Source organism: Nycticebus coucang, chromosome 3 (assembly GCF_027406575.1).
Source record: "Nycticebus coucang isolate mNycCou1 chromosome 3, mNycCou1.pri, whole genome shotgun sequence".
Taxonomy (NCBI): Eukaryota; Metazoa; Chordata; class Mammalia; order Primates; family Lorisidae; genus Nycticebus; species Nycticebus coucang.
In genome coordinates, this window is record NC_069782.1 from 51,536,216 (window position 1) to 51,553,112 (window position 16,897).

Here is a 16,897-nt window from a genome sequence, read left to right on the forward strand (position 1 = left end):
ACTTGGTAGGTTATAAAATTCTGGGAATTTGTGTATTTCTTCTAGGTTATCCAATTTGTTGGTATATAATTGTTCATAATAGTCTCGTATAATTTGATTTATTTCTGTGGCATCACTTGTAATATCTCCTCTTTAATTTACGATTCTGTATGAATCTTATCTCTTTTTTACTTTAGATCCTCTAACAGTGATTTTTTTCAATTTTGTTGATCTTTTCAAAAAGTCAACTGTTCATTTTATTGATATTTTTTGTTGAACCTCAGATCCTGAAAGCACAGAGAAGGCCAACCAAGATAAATACCATAAATGATATTTTCATGCTAAAGGAAGAGTGGAATTGACCAACAATAACCATGAAGGAACTCTATGTGGTGATAAAACATGGTGCATATCTTATTGGGGATGATGGTTACATAGTAGTATACACTGGTGATGATTTATAGAATGTATACTCACACTACATACAATTGTACATAAATTATATCTCCATAAACTTGATTTAAAACACCAGCAAAATCTCATCTATATAAATACTTTTTACTGTATTAAGATTCGTTTCAGAATTTTTCTTCTTTTCAGATAACTGCACGTTACTATCCACGTACATATCAAAATGCAGAATAAGAACAGAGATTAAATAGGAAAAACAACAGAAATGTAAAGTAAAAATCCTGAAAGAAGCCAGAAAAAGAAAACATCTTACTTTTACAATGGGGATGATAAAAATTACATTGAAAATCACCTCAGAAGCCATTCAAGCAAGGACAGCTGAATGGAATAGTTTTGTGAGAAATAAACCACCAGCACAGAATTTTATACTCTGCACAACTTTCCTCAGAAGGACAGAGGAAACAGAGATTTACTTTGACAAACAAAAATTGAGAGAATTTGTTACCAATACATTTGACTTGCAAGAAATATTCTTAGAAATTCATTTTTGCTGTCTATCAAACTTTATTAAGAGTAATTTTAATATGAATGAAAGAACTTAAAAAGAATTCAATCAAAGTCTTCCTCAGAGGGAGAAGCAGCAGTTGATGCTAACCGAGGCTGTAGCCTTCAAGACTCCACTGCGGGGGCTGCACAATCAAACAAGCAGGTCGCCCTGGACCTCTAAGTCCTCACAGAAGCGACCTTCCTCCCTTCTTGGGGATCTGATGGCCCAAGGTCCGCCTGCCACCTCCAGGCCCCTGTAGGCTATGGGCAGAGCCCCAGGAGCAAAAGGGCCACTCAGGAAAGGCTGGAAGGCATTGCCAAGGGCTGCCAGCTTCTGCCTGTTGTAGTAGTTTTCTCTCCCGAGCAACATGGTATCAAACTCAGTGGACATGGCAGCCCTCCATCTGTCTTCAGCTTGCCGCTTATGGAAGAGGATTCCCTCCTGATAAAAGCTAGTGGTTCGCTCCAATTCCTGGGCCAGGTGCTCAGCCATCTCCTTGTAGATGTCTCTTGTCTGCCAAGTGCGGTTTACCACCTCTGACACGGTGGTGAATCTCTTCTCTGTATCCAAGCAGTGGGCTTCCTCCTCCATGACTTTCCTCTCAACTCCCATCATATTATGTTGCTCCAAACCCAGAGGCATCTGCAGTCTCAGCTCCAACTCCTGGATCTCCCTGTCAAGCTGTGCTTTGTCTTCCTGCAGAGATGCTACCTGGGCTTGCAGGGTTTCGATTTGCTCTTCTAGCCATTCCCTACTTTGGATTTCTTTGAACACTTGTCCAGCTACTTCTCCAAATTCCTCCTCAGATCCTTCCATGGATATAGTTAGGTCATCATTCTCATTGACACTATTCGGAGGGATGTCTGGCATGGACACTGGGTGGTTATCCTATCTTGCTTCCTTCTTTTCCTCCACCGCCACGTTCTTATCTTCCATGCAGTCACTGATGAGGCTCGGCAGCTGCCAGAGGCTGAACAGGTTGTGTGACAGGGAAGACCATTGCCTCACTGGACCATCCTCATCCTGGTTCATTCCTGCCTTAGCCCTCTCCAGCCTCCCCTTCTCCTTTTTCTCCTGAAATCTTTGCTTCCATCTGGCAAGAACTTGGTGGAACCTTTTCTCATACTGCTGAAGGTCACTGATGTCCCCCAAAGCTTCTGTGGTCTTCCTTCGAAGTTCTCCATCCTGTTGTGAGGTGAGTGAGACCTGTTGTATTTCCAGCACCTGGGGAATTTCAGGGGGCTGGCTTTTCTCTCTTTCTTTAAGCAAGTCAACCATGTCCTGTAAAGAATATGTCTTTGTTCCATTGAGAGCTGCCAAGCAGTGGGTTGGAGCCTTAGAGGAGTGGCCTCCACTGTAGGCCATGTAGGGCAAGCATTAGTCCTTGGCTTTGGCCCAGACTTAGCTTGGGATTTTGGGTCCCCCACAGTCAAATTTGAGTCCCTTTTGTCTGGCTCTTCCCTTCGTCTTCCTGATCTACCTCTCCTCACTATAAAGGCCACCAGAGCAGTGCACACAAGGACCTGCCAGGAGATCCGAAAGGCTCCCAGCATTTGCCCCATGTGTTTGAAAAACACCATCAGAACACCCAACAGCTGGCCCAGAACCAGCTGTGGAGACATTTCACATGAGGGCAGCAGGCCTTCCAAGGCTCTGAAGGACTCCACAGCTCTGTCTCCACTTGGGAGTGGCCTGTGGGCCACAACCGACCTAAGGAAGCCCTGTGGATTCTTCTGTTACTAACACAAACAAGTGCCCAGCAACAAGGGCAGAGTGTCAGTTGGGGTGGGGGAGGGGAGGCCACCCATGATCTATGAAACTGTAGACTGTCCCAAGGTGTACTGGGGAAGTATGAGCTGAGGATGGCTGTGCCACATGAGGGAAAGAAGCTGGATCACTATATTCCCCTAGAGCTGGGTCAGCCCATCCATGACCCTCAGGCTGAATAGGGAAACACTAGACCCACAGAAAATCTTTCTCTCCAGTTAATACATTTGAAATTGAAGTATCTTGGCGAACACCTTTGGGGAGACCCTTCATTCCTGTGGCCCTATGTGTGGACCCTGACCAAACACAAGGAGAGAGCCTCACAGGAGGCCAGTACCTGACCTTTGTAGGTGGGACCAGACTTCCACATGGCAGAAGGAAACTTGAGATCAGGGTAATGGACCTCCTCCAGGGAAAGTGTCACCACACTGCCCAGACAGGATCGTGTGCAGATATAGGGCTATGGCATTGCCCAGCTCTGGCCCTCTAGCTATGCTGTGGGGGCTGGTGGGGCCTGAGTGTCCCCAGGTACTAGCTACTGTGAGTTCTTTACACCTCTCCCAAGGCACTGTATAGAATTTCTTTATAGAGAAGGAAAGTTATACGGGTCATAAAGTTAAATTTACATAAAGAAAGGAAAAGAAATAAGTAAAGATAAAATAAAAAACTTTTATTTTTCTTCTTTTTAATTGATATAACAGGTAACAATTTATTCAAAATAATAATAGCCTCAGTGTATTCAATTATATATGTTTATGTACATATATATGCTTATATATAAGCAAAATAAATTATAGCAGTGATGCAAGAAATGGGAGGGACAGAATTGGAATATTTGTTTTTTAAGATACAGTACCCATGAAGTGTTATCAAAATGTTGACTTGGAATGTTAGTTGTAAATGTATATTGCATACACTAGGACAACCACTTAAAAAAGTAAAAAGCAGTATAACTTATTTGCTAATAAAAAAGAGAAAATAGAGTTATAAAATGCTCAATGAAAACCAGAAAAAGAGTAGAAGGCAAAAATAGGACAAATAACAAGGAAAATAATTATGAAATAGTAACAAATACCATGAATATTGATCCACTGTGTCAATAATAACATTGAATACCAATGTTTAAAATGCAACAAATGTAAGATAAAGATTTTCAAAACTGGTCAAGTAATAAGAACCAATTATATGCTGTACACAAGAAACCTACTTTAGGGCAGTGCCTGTGGCCGAGTGAGTAGGGTGCCAGTCCCATATACCAAGGGTGGCAGGTTCAAGCCCAGCCCTGGCCAAACTGCAACACAAAATAGCCAGGCGTTGTGGTCGGTGCCTGTGGTCCCAGCTACTCGGGAGGCTGAGGCAGGAGAGTCACCTAAGTCCAAGAGCTGGAGGTTCGCTTTATCACCCTCAGTAGAGTGCAGTGGGGTCATAGCTCACAGCAACCTCCAGCTGTTAATGGAGACAGTTATAATAGCATTATAGGACAACACTGGATACATCTAGAAGACCTCCAGCTTGGCAATAACTTTTAGATACAACACCAAAGGCTGAATTCACACAAGAAAGAATGTGTGAGATGGACTTCATTAAAATAGAAAACCATACTTCGCAAATAGCATTTCCACAGAAGGAAAGACAAGGCATATCTGATAGACCAAAACTCCTGGGCTGATCAGTGCTGGGATCACACCTCTGAGTAGCCACTGCACTGCTCCCTGGGCAACATGTGAGACCCCATCTCTTCAAAAAGAAGACATATCTCATAAAGGTCTATAAACCATAATTTACAAAGAACTCTTAACAAAAAAAAAAAAGCAATGCTATTTTAGGAATTGATCAAAGACATTAACATACACTTCACCAAACAAGGCACACAGACAGCAATTTAGCACAGGAAAAGTTGATCCTCATCATATGGCATCAGGGGTATGCTAATTAAAACAACAATGAGATATTGTTATACATCAGATACACCAAATACTGGTGAAAACGTGACATAAGGAATTTTCATTTATTCCTGGTCAAAATGCAAAATGGTACAGCCACCTTGGAAGAGAACTTGGCAGTTCCTTACAAAACTAAACATAACTCTAACCATATGATCCAGCAAACACACTCCTTTCTGTTTATCAAGGAGCTGAAAACTTATGTTCACATAAAACCTATAAGTGGATATGTATAGCAGCTTTATTGGTAATTGCCAAAACTGAGAAGCAACCAAGATGTGCCCTGGGGAATGGATGAACTGTAATACACCCTGACGGTGGAATATTATTCACTACCTAAAAGAACTGGGCTGTCAAACCATGAAAAGACATGGAGGAAACTTAAATGCAGATTACTCAGTGAAAGGGCCAGTATGGAAAGTCTCCTTACCATCTGATTAAAATATGATGTTCAGGAAAAGGCCTATGGAGACAATGGTTGCCAGGGGTTTAGGAAGAGGGAAGGATTATTAGGTGGAATAGAAAGGATTTTTAGGGTAGTGAAACCACTCTGTGACATGTCATTGTGAATACTTGTCATGATATGTTTTTCCACACTCATGGAATGCACCACCAAGAGTAAACCCTGATAGCAACTACAGACATTGGGTGATAATGATGTGTCAGTGTAGACTCATCAGTTATAACAAACATGCTGACCTGGAGGGGGCATTGACAATGAGGGGGGCAATGCCTGTGTAGGGCAGGGGAAATCTTCATACCTTCTGCTCAATTTTGCTGTGAAACTAAAAACTGCTCTTAAAAAATGAAGTCTACTGATTTTAAAGAAAAGCAAGATCAGAAAACAATGTGTATAATATGTACGTTACTTTTTTGTTTAATGAAGGAGAAAGAAAAAAAGAATAGTTCCTCATTGACTTATTATCCCAACATGGATATCATTTTCTATGGTTTGAATGATGCTGTTCCCTCAAATTCATGTTGAAACTTAATCCACAAAGCAGCAGGATTAAGAGGTATGGCCTTTGGGAGCTGGTTAGTTAGGAGGGCCCTGCTCTCATGAATAAATCAGTGCTTTAGAAAAGAGCTGGAGGAAACTAGATTAGGCCTTTTTTGATCTTCTATTCTTCTACCATCTGAGGACACCACATTGGCCCCCTCTGGCCTCTCTGTTCCTTCTGCCATATGAGGACACAGTGTCCCTCCCCAACAAGGTGCCATCTTGAAAGCAGAGAGCTTCTCAGCAGAGAGCAGCCCTCACTTGCTGATGCCGTGATCTTAGACTTCAAGCCTTCAGAACTGTAAGAAGTAAATTTCCCTTGTTTATGAATTGCCTAGTCTGTGATTATTTTGTTACAGCAGCACAAATGAACTGAGACATTCTTCAATGACCACATAAATTCTACCCCACCAGTGTTTGGAGAAATTAAACACTGGCATTGGCATCCGCCTGCGGTGGCAGTGATTCCCACCACGCAGGCAGCGTTCTTCAGTTGGTCTCCTCTCATTCCAGCAATCTACCCATCTTACTGCTCTCCAGGTCTGCATTTCTCTTTTCATCCTCCCCTTCTGTTTTTTTTTTTTTCTTAATACTTTTCTTACTCTCCTACTTTTTTCCTTTGCAACCACCTGTCCCTCATATTCTCAGGCATTCTGGTGTTGCATGGGGCACACTCAGGACTAGACTCCTGGTTGTCTGTACCAGAGATTCACAACCTGTAATCTCACCACTTGATTAAAAGAAAACTAATTTTAATTTTCTATATTTATCTCTTTTACATCAAGTCTTATACAACTATTCAGTCACAAAACGTTTTTATCTTAAAAACTAAAACCCGGAAGCCCTTTTGGCCAACAGCAGTGCCATTAGAAGTCCGTGAATTGTGCTCGTACACTAGTTCTATTACTTTTTTATCACCTCCCGTTAGCTGAAAACCCAAGACCAAGGGCCTTAGGGAAAGCTATTATTTGCATGTTATGTGCATTTCTGTGATGAAAAGATTTTCAGTTTCCAAAGTTGGTATAAGCATTAGTTTGAAAGTAGAAGTTTTACAGATAAAATGGAAGAAAGCTTAAAAGAAAAGCTATTATCAACCCATTATCATTTACTAAAACCTGTTACTACACCCACAGAGTAATATGAAGTACAGAAAATATCAATACTCAACAAGATTTTCCTTAGCCTAGATAAACTGTAGAGGGCGCCGAGAGCCTGATGCCTCTGAGGGAGATGATTTGCAGCTGGCGGACCCTTGGGCAACTCATCTGCAGGTGTTAGTCGTGGAGAGAGAGCCTGAGACTGTGGTAATCCCTAAGCATGAGGTCATTATCCAATGCTCCCCTCACCCGTCTGTTACAGTCTCAATAAATAGTTACTGCGGAGGTTGCTTTGGGCTACCCTGCACTTATGGTTAGCAGCCTCTTGCAAGCTTGTACGTCTATCTGTGTCACGCCTGTTTCCTTTGTGTGGCAACGGGGACAGGACGATAGGGGCTGCGACATAAACAGTTATCAGAAATAATGTTTTCTTATCTCTACCTTATTCAATATAATTTTTCAGACCCTCTTCCAGAGGATTATAAAAAGACATATTCAAATTATTAGGAAGACAGTTAAATTTGGTAGTTGATAATATATGTTTTAGAATAAGACATATTGATTGAGTCATGTTTGGTTTCTGAAACTATCTTCCATCTGAATTTCTGTGTCTCTCACAGTGATTGAGGAATTCTCCCCCATGATATCTTTTTTTTTTTTTCAAAGCTCCATTGTCATATATATATTTTTTTTATTGTTGGGGATTCATTGAGGGTACAATAAGCCAGTTACACTGATTACAATTGTTAGGTAAAGTCCCTCTTGCAATCATGTCTTGCCCCCATTAAGTGTGACACACAATAAGGCCCCACCCCCCTCCCTCCATCCCTCTTTCTCCTTCCCCCCCATAACCTTAATTGTCATTAATTGTCCTCATATCAAAATTGAGTTAATAGGATTCATGCTTCTCCATTCTTGTGATGCTTTACTAAGAATAATGTCTTCCACTTCCATCCAGGTTAATACGAAGGATGTAAAGTCTCCATTTTTTCTAATGGCTGAATAGTATTCCATGGTATACATATACCACAGCTTGTTAATCCATTCCTGGGTGGGTGGGCATTTAGGCTGTTTCCACATTTTGGCGATTGTAAATTGAGCTGCAATAAACAGTCTAGTACAAGTGTCCTTATGATAAAAGGATTTTTTTCCTTCTGGGTAGATGCCCAGTAATGGGATTGCAGGATCAAATGGGAGGTCTAGGTTGAGTGCTTTGAGGTTTCTCCATACTTCCTTCCAGAAAGGTTGTACTAGTTTGCAGTCCCACCAGCAATGTAAAAGTGTTCCCTTCTCTCCACATCCACACCAGCATCTGCAGTTTTGAGATTTTGTGATGTGGGCCATTCTCACTGGGGTTAGATGATATCTCAGGGATGTTTTGATTTGCATTTCTCTAATATATAGAGATGATGAACATTTTTTCATGTGTTTGTTAGCCATTCGTCTGTCGTCTTTAGAGAAAGTTCTATTCATGTCTCTTGCCCATTGGTATAAGGGATTGTTGGCTTTTTTCATGTGGATTAATTTGAGTTCTCTATAGATCCTGGTTATCAAGCTTTTGTCTGATTGAAAATATGCAAATATCCTTTCCCATTGTGTAGGTTGTCTCTTTGCTTTGGTTATTGTCTCCTTAGCTGTACAGAAGCTTTTCAGTTTAATGAAGTCCCATTTGTTTATTTTTGTTGTTGTTGCCATTGCCATGGCAGTCTTCTTCATGAAGTCTTCCCCCAGGCCAATATCTTCCAGTGTTTTTCCTATGGTTTCTTTGAGGATTTTTATTGTTTCATGCCTTAAATTTAAGTCCTTTATCCATCTTGAATCAATTTTTGTGAGTGGGGAAAGGTGTGGGTCCAGTTTCAGTCTTTTACATGTAGACGTCCAGTTCTCCCAACACCATTTATTGAATAGGGAGTCTTTCCCCCAAGGTAAGTTCTTGTTTGGTTTATCGAAGATTAGGTGGTTGTAAGATGTTAGTTTCATTTCTTGGTGTTCAATTCAATTCCAAGTGTCTATGTCTCTGTTTTTGTTCCAGTACCATGCTGTCTTGACCACTATGGCTTTGTAGAACAGACTAAAATCTGGTATGCTGATGCCCCCAGCTTTATTTTTGTTACTAAGAACTGCCTTAGCTATACGGGGTTTTTTCCGGTTCCATACAAAACGCAGAATCATTTTTTCCAAATCTTGAAAGTACGATGTAGGTACTTTGATAGGAATGGTATTGAATAGGTAGATTGCTTTGGGAAGTATAGACATTTTAACAATGTTGATTCTTCCCATCCATGAGCATGGTATGTTCTTCCATTTGTTAATATCCTCTGCTATTTCCTTTCTGAGGAGTTCATAGTTTTCTTTATAGAGGTCCTTCACCTCCTTCATTAGGTATATTCCTAGGTATTTCATTTTCTTTGAAACTATGGTGAAGGGAGTTGTGTCCTTAATTAGCTTCTCATCTTGACTGTTATTGGTGTATACAAAGGCTACTGACTTGTGCACATTGATTTTATATCCTGAAACATTACTGTATTTTTTGATGACTTCTAGGAGTCTTGTGGTTGAGTCTTTGGGGTTCTCTAAGCATAAGATCATGTCGTCAGCAAAGAGGGAGAGTTTGACCTCCTCTGCTCCCATTTGGATTCCCTTTATTTCCTTGTCTTGCCTAATCGTATTGGCTAGAACTTCCAGCACTATGTTGAATAGTAAAGGTGACAGAGGACAACCTTGTCTGGTTCCAGTTCTAAGAGGAAAAGCTTTCAGTTTTACTCCGTTCAGTAAAATATTGGCTGTGGGTTTGTCATAGATAGCTTCAATCAGTTTTAGAAATGTGCCACCTATGCCTATACTCTTCAGTGTTCTAATTAGAAAAGGATGCTGGATTTTATCAAATGCTTTTTCTGCATCTATTGAGAGGATCATGTGATCTTTATTTTTGCCTCTGTTAATATGGTGGATAACGTTTATGGACTTGCGTATGTTAAACCAGCCTTGCATCCCTGGGATGAAGCCTACTTGATCATGATGAATGACTTTTTTGATGATAAGCTGTAGTCTATTGGCTAGGATTTTGTTGAAAATTTTTGCATCTAAATTCATGAGTGAGATTGGTCTGAAATTCTCCTTTTGTTTTGGTATCAAGGTGATTGTTTCATAGAATGTGTTGGGGAAGATTCCTTCTTCCTCAGTTTTTTGGAATAATTTCTGCAGTACAGGAATAAGCTCTTCCTTGAAGGTTTGATTGAATTCTGGAGTGAAGCCATCTGGACCAGGGCATTTTTTAGTTGGAAGCTTTTTTATTGTTTCTTTGATCTCAATGCTTGAAATTGGTCTGTTCAGGAGATCTATTTCTTCCTGGCTAAGTCTAGGGAGAGGGTGTGATTCCAAATATTGATCCATTTCCTTCACATTGTCAAATTTCTGGGCATAGAGTTTCTGATAGTATTCAGAGATGATCTCTTGTATCTCTGTGGGATCAGTTGTTATTTCCCCTTTATCGTTTCTGATTGAGGTTACTAGAGATTTTACTTTTCTATTTCTAGTTAGTCTGGCCAAAGGTTTATCTATTTTATTTATTTTTTCAAAAAACCAACTCCTTGTTTCATTAATTTTCTGAATGATTCTTTTGTTTTCAATTTCATTGATCTCTGATTTGATTTTGGATATTTCTTTTCTTCTACTGAGTTTAGGCTTAGATTGTTCTTCTTTTTCCAATTCCATAAGATCTCTTGTGAGATTGTTGATGTGCTCTCTTTCTGTTTTTCGAATGTAGGCATCTAAAGCGATGAATTTTCTTCTCAAAACTGCTTTTGCAGTATCCCACAGGTTTTGGTAGCTTGTGTCTTCATTGTTGTTATGCTCAAGGAGGTTAATGATTTCCTGTTTTATTTCTTCCTTCACCCATCTGTTATTCAACAGAAGATTGTTTAATTTCCATGCCTTTGGGTGGGGTGGGCATTTTTGTTAGAGTTGAGTTCCACCTTTAGTGCCTATGGTCTGAAAAGATACAAGGTAAAATTTCAATTCTTTTGATTCTGTTGATATTTGTTTTGTGTCCCAGGATATGATCAATTTTGGAGAATGTTCCATGGGGTGATGAGAAGAATGTATATTCTATATCTTTGGGGTGGAGTGTTCTATATGCGTCTATCAAGCATATTTGTTCTAGGGTCTCATTTAAATCTCTTATATCTTTGTTTAATTTCTGTTTAGAGGATCTGTCCAGCACTGTAAGAGGTGTGTTAAAGTCCCCTGTTATGATGGTATTATCAGATATCATATTGCTCAGACTGAGTAAGGTCTGCTTCAAGAATCTGGGAGCATTTAAATTGGGTGCATAAATATTTAGAATTGAAATGTCTTCTTGTTGTAGTTTTCCCTTGACCAATATAAAGTGACCATCTTTGTCTTTTTTGACTTTAGTTGCTTTAAATCCACATGTATCTGAAAATAAGATTGCAACTCCTCTTTTATTCTGAATTCCATTTGCCTGAAAAATTGTCTTCCAACGCTTGACTCGGAGCTTTAATTTGTCTTTTGAAGCCAGGTGTGTTTCTTGCAGACAGCAAATGGAAGGCTTGTGTTTTTTAATCCAGTCAGCCAATCTATGTCTCTTCAGTGGGGAATTCAAGCCATTAACATTTATTGAGATAATTGATAAGTGTGGTAGTATTCTATTCGTCTTATTTGGTGAGAGTCCATTGCTTAGTTTTATCTTTTGCATCAGTGTGGAGGTTAGGTTCTGTCCTTTGATTTCTGAGTTCTTACTTTGCTGCTGATCCATTGTGGTGGTCAGTGTGCTGAACAGGTTGAAGTATTTCCTGTAGAGCTGGTCTTGTTGTGGCAAATTTCCTCAATGTTTGTATATCCGTAAATGATTTGATTTCTCTGTCAATTTTGAAGCTTAGCTTAGCAGGGTACAGAATTCTGGGCTGGAAATTGTTCTGTTTAAGTAGATTAAAGGTAGATGACCATTGTCTTCTTGCTTGGAAAGTTTCATTAGAGAAGTCTGCGGTCACTCTGATGGATTTGCCCCTGTAGGTCAACTGGCGCTTACTCCTGGCAGCTTGCAGAATCTTTTCTTTTGTCTTGACTTTGGACAGGTTCATCACAATGTGTCTTGGAGAAGCTCGGTTAGAGTTGAGGCGACTTGGGGTCCGATATCCCTCTGAAAGCAGTGTGTCAGAATCTTTGGTGATGTTTGAGAAATTTTCTTTTATAATATTCTCTAGTATGGCTTCCATTCCTCTGGGGTATTCTTCTTCCCCTTCTGGAATTCTTATAACTCGTATGTTTGAACGCTTTATAAAGTCCCATAATTCTGACAGTGTACGTTCTGCTTTCTCTCTCTTCTTCTCTGCCTCTTTTACTATCTGAGTTATCTCAAAAACTTTGTCTTCTACCTCTGAAATTCTTTCTTCTGCATGGTGTAACCTGTTGCTGATACTTTCCATTGCATCTTTAAGTTCCCTGATTGACTGTTTCATTTCCTTCAGCTCTGCTGTATCCTTTCTATATTCTTCATAGCGTTCATCTCTGATTTGATTCTGTTTTTGGATTTCCTTTTGGTTATTTTCCACTTTATTAGCAGTTTCCTTCATTGTTTCCATCATTTCTTTCATTGTTTTCAACATGTGTATTCTAAATTCCCTTTCTGTCATTCCTAACATTTCTGTATAGGTGGAATCCTCTGCAGTAGCTACCTCATGGTCCCTTGGCGGGGTTGTTCTGGACTGGTTCTTCATGTTGCCTGGAGTTTTCTGCTGATTCTTCCTCATGAGTGATTTCTTTTTGTCTGTTTCCTTGCCCTAATTTTCCTTTCACTTCCTCTTTCTCTTTAAGTTCTTGTGCCTGTGGAAGTTGTGGGCGGGTTTAGACGGATTGAACACACGCGACCACTTGCCGGTTTTCCACTGTTTTAGTCCTCCTCTTGGGGTCCAGAAGCCTCTCACGGACTCCCTGTATCCTCATAGGAGTGATGATAGGCAGTTCCCACCAGCCAGAGATGCCTGGAGTCCTATGTCCCCAGACTCACGGTGCCCAGATGCAAGGAAGCTGTTACTCGGCTGCCATCTTGCTCCGCCTCCCTCTCCATTGTCATATTTTAAAGATCCGTGCCTGCTCCAACTGGCGACAGTCTGGGCAGAAAACTCCTCTCTCTCTTCCTCTTCCTCCTCCTTTCTCCTCCTCTCCTCCCCCATGATATCTTGAAGTAGTGCATCAGTGCTTTTAGGAACATCCTCCTATCCTCCAGGAATCCCTAAAATTTGGACATTTTGTATTTTGAATATCCCATAATTCTTGTAGGGAATATTACGTTTTTGCTTTCCTTTTTTTTTTTTCTCTAGATCTTTAAATGTTTGAGATGTTTCAAAAGCCTTATCTTCTATAAGTCGCCAGCCAATTCACCCAGCACCATTAGTTAAATAGGGAATCTTTCCCCCAATTTATATTTTTGAGAGGCTTATCAAAAATCAAATGACAATGAATCACAACTATAGCCCAGGATGAAGGAGGGAAGGGGAGGGGAATGGGAAGAGAGTGGGGTGGTTTGATAGAGGGAGGGTTAATGGTGGGACCACACCTGTGAAGCATATTGAAGGGTACAAGTCAAATCTATCAAGTATTGAACACAAATGTCTTAAAACTCTGATTAAGTAAATAAAGTAAAAGCTATGTTAATTAGCAGGATGTAAGCACTCCAATTTGTACAAATAATCAACACATTGAATCCCACAAAGGCATAAATGTATTCATGATCTGTGTATATATGACTTAATAAAAAATAAAAAGGCTTGTCTTCATTTTCTGAAATTCTTTCTTCTCCCTATTCAACTCTACTACTGAGGATCTCTGCTGTGTTTCAAAGCTCCTTGAATGCCTCTTTCAGTTCCTTAAGGTCTGCTTTATCTTTGCTCATTATGTTTGTATCCTTGGTAACTTTGTCTTTAAATTCACTGATTTCTTGAGACAACTTTTGGAATATTTTTAAAATTCATTTCCATTTCTTCTCAATTCCAATAATCTTATTTGCCATCCATATTCTGATTCTGTTTCTGACATTTCAGCAATTTGTCCATGGCCGGGGTATTCTCTGCTGTTTCTCCCTTGTAATCTCTTGGGGGAGTTAATCCACTCTGATTTTTTGTGTTGCCTGAATTCTTCTGCTGGCTCCTCCCCATGAGTATTTTCAGATTTTTTAAAAAATTAATTGTACTTTTTTAGTTGAAATGTTAGGTTGTTCCTGAATAGCTATTGAGAGATAATCTTACTGGGAGATTTTGCCCCAGGGAGAAATTTATAGACCTATTTGCAACTAAAACTGGTTAGGTGAGACTGTATCCGGATGCCCCAGCAACTGGAGCTAACCACGCCTTGCCAATGAGCTGGAGCTTGTGCTTCTGGTCCTTCCCCTGCAGTCTCGTCAAGCTCCCTTCCAGGGCTGCAGCAAGAGTTTCTGAAAGCCTGCTTGCTTTGATAGGGAAAACCTGATTCTATTCCGGTGTCAGCCTGTCCTACACCCAGTTCAAAGGAGCCACAGTGTTTTGCTGGAGACTCTGTTGCACAAAGATTCAAACAGCTGTAGTCCTGCTCCCACCAATGACAGCTGGAGTAGGGGTATCCAGAGACAGACCCACTGTTTCTGCCCCTCACTGCACCAACCCCCCCTGCACAAACTCAAATAAATTGTGATCCTACTGCCCCAGCCAGTGGTGGTTGGAAAACAAAAATGTATAGACGGTTCTGACTGAGAGTTCTGATCAAACTTCCTCAGGCAGTGTGAGCAACACCCACAGAAACAAGTTCAGAGAAACTGCAGTCCTCCTCCTGTTTCAGGCCTGACTGTAGACTAGATAAAATGCAGCCATCACCCATGAGGAGTGGGTATAGTTCCTGGTTCTTTCTAGAGCCAGTCACCCAAGGATAGGCCTGTCTCTCTCCAAGTTGCAAGGAGGGAAGGTGAGAGTCTCTGTGGGTCACTGGGCACAGACATCAAGCAAGAGCTTTCCAGAGGGCTGGAGCAAGGTCTCCCCTGCAGAAGTGAGAGCCAGAACCTTCCTACTCCAAAGTTAGAATTGCCACCCCACTGTTTCTTCTCACAGCCCTGGACAGGAGACTGTTGACTCAACAGCCCACATAATGCAGAGGTCTCTCAGAGAACAGCCAAACCCTCTGACCTCGCAGGGAACTGTCCCTGAAGCAATCAGAAAGGGGAAAGAGTGGGCTGTGGGCTGAGGACTGCAGATGGAAAATTTGTTCACTTTTGGTCCAGGCAAGATGGGACTCAGAGGTAGAAATTCCCAGGTGCAGGATAACCAGGACCTCACAGCTGTCTCCAAGGGGTGAGGTGAGAGGTCCTTTTTTCCCTGCTGGCATGTGCAGAAAGCCCCCAGCAGGCCTCCCAGTTGGGGGAAGGGTTTCTTGTCCCTTTACCCGACCTCTGTTATCTTTCTTCCTCTTTCTTGGTATTGACTTTGTTTTAGTGGGGATGATGTGCATATTGATTGCCTCTCTTGTACTAAACACCTCAATGTTGACTTCTCTGAGTTCGCTTCAGTCCAGCTTTTCTTCTATTGGACAGGAGCTTCTGGTAAAATCTGCCTCTAGTTGGCCATCTTGCCCCTCTTCTCTGATTGTTCTGTTTCTGTGTTATCAGTTGTAACGTTTCCTTTCCATTTATTTTTAAAAATTTTCAAAAATTTTTAGATTGATATATATTGGTATATACGATTAGGTTATAGTTTGCTTGCGTAGGGTTAAAGTCTAAGTATAGGTGTGTTCTTCACCCAGGAAGTGTGCAAACATACCTGTGCAATGTACCTGTTGGCTGAAAATTTACCCATCCACTTCCCACTTTTTCATTTCTTAATTTACTTTTTTTCTTAGTTAATTTATCTTAAAGTTTGTCAGTTCTATTATTTCAAAAAGTCAACTTTTTGCTTCTTTGATGCTATGTATTTTTTAAGTCTTAATTTTGTTTATTTATGCTTTGACCTTTATTACTACTTATTATTTTTCTTTCTATTAATTTTAGATCGGTTTGTTTTTGCTTTTATAATTCCTTGAGGTACATTGTTAGGTCATTTATTCAAAATTGTTCTACTTTTTTGATGTAGGTGTTTATTGGTATAAACTTCCTGAGTATGGCTACTGTAGCCCATAGGTTTTGTATGTGTTTCTAATTTCATATGTTTCAACAAATTTTTTTATTTCCTTCTTGCTTTCTTCATTGATCCCTTGGTTGTTCAATTTAATTTCTATGCATTTTTGTAATTTCAAAAGCTCCTTTATTATTGATTTCTAATTTGTTCCATTTTGGTTAGAAAATAATTGATATGATTTCAGTTCTTTCAAATTTATTGGGAATGTTTTTGTGCCTTAGCATGTGGTCTGTGCTGTAAGTATTTCATGTGCTAATGAAAAGAATGTGAATTCTGTAGCTCTTGGATAAAATGCTCTTTAAATGTCTGTTAGGCCCATTTGGTCTAAAGTGCAGATTAAATTCAATGTTTCTCTGTTGATTTTCTACACTTGATCTTAGCCAAAAGGCCGAGAAGTGATTTTTGTTCATTTTTTGTCTAGATGATCTGTCTGATGCTTAGAGTGGAATGTTGATGTTTTCAATTATCATTGTAGTGTAGTCTACCTGTCCAATTAAATCTAATAATGTTTACATTATATACCTGAGTTCTCCAGTGTTGGGTGCATATATATTTAGAACTATTATATCCTGTTGCTGAATTGATCTGCTTATCATTATATAATGACCTCCTTTGTCCCTTTTTGCAGGTTTTGACTTAAAGTCTCTTTTATTTGGTATAAGTAGAGGTACTTCAGGTTGTTTTTTATTTATATTTGTATGTAATATCTTTTTCCATTCCTTTCCTTTCAGTCCATGTGCTTTTTTCACAGCTGAAGTAGTTCTTGTAGGCAGCACATAGTTGGGTCATGTCTTTGTTATTTGTTTATTCAGTCTGTGTCTTTTAGTGGGTAATTTAATTTATTTAAATGTACAGTTATCTTTGATAAGTGAGGACTTACTCCTGTCATTTTGTTAGTCGTGTTGTATACACTTGTTCTTTTCTTCCTCTCTTGTTATTTATCATTGGGGTTTGGATTTTTTTTTTTTTGGTAGTGATAGGTTTTATTCTTTTCTTTT

At 39.9% G+C, this 16,897-nt stretch overlaps 1 pseudogene; it reads right to left on the reverse strand.

Annotated features, from left to right (window-relative positions):
• Positions 1-16,141: 16,141 nt before the first annotated feature.
• Positions 16,142-16,299, reverse strand: LOC128582973 (uncharacterized; annotated as a pseudogene).
• Between the last annotated feature and the right edge of the window lie 598 nt (positions 16,300-16,897).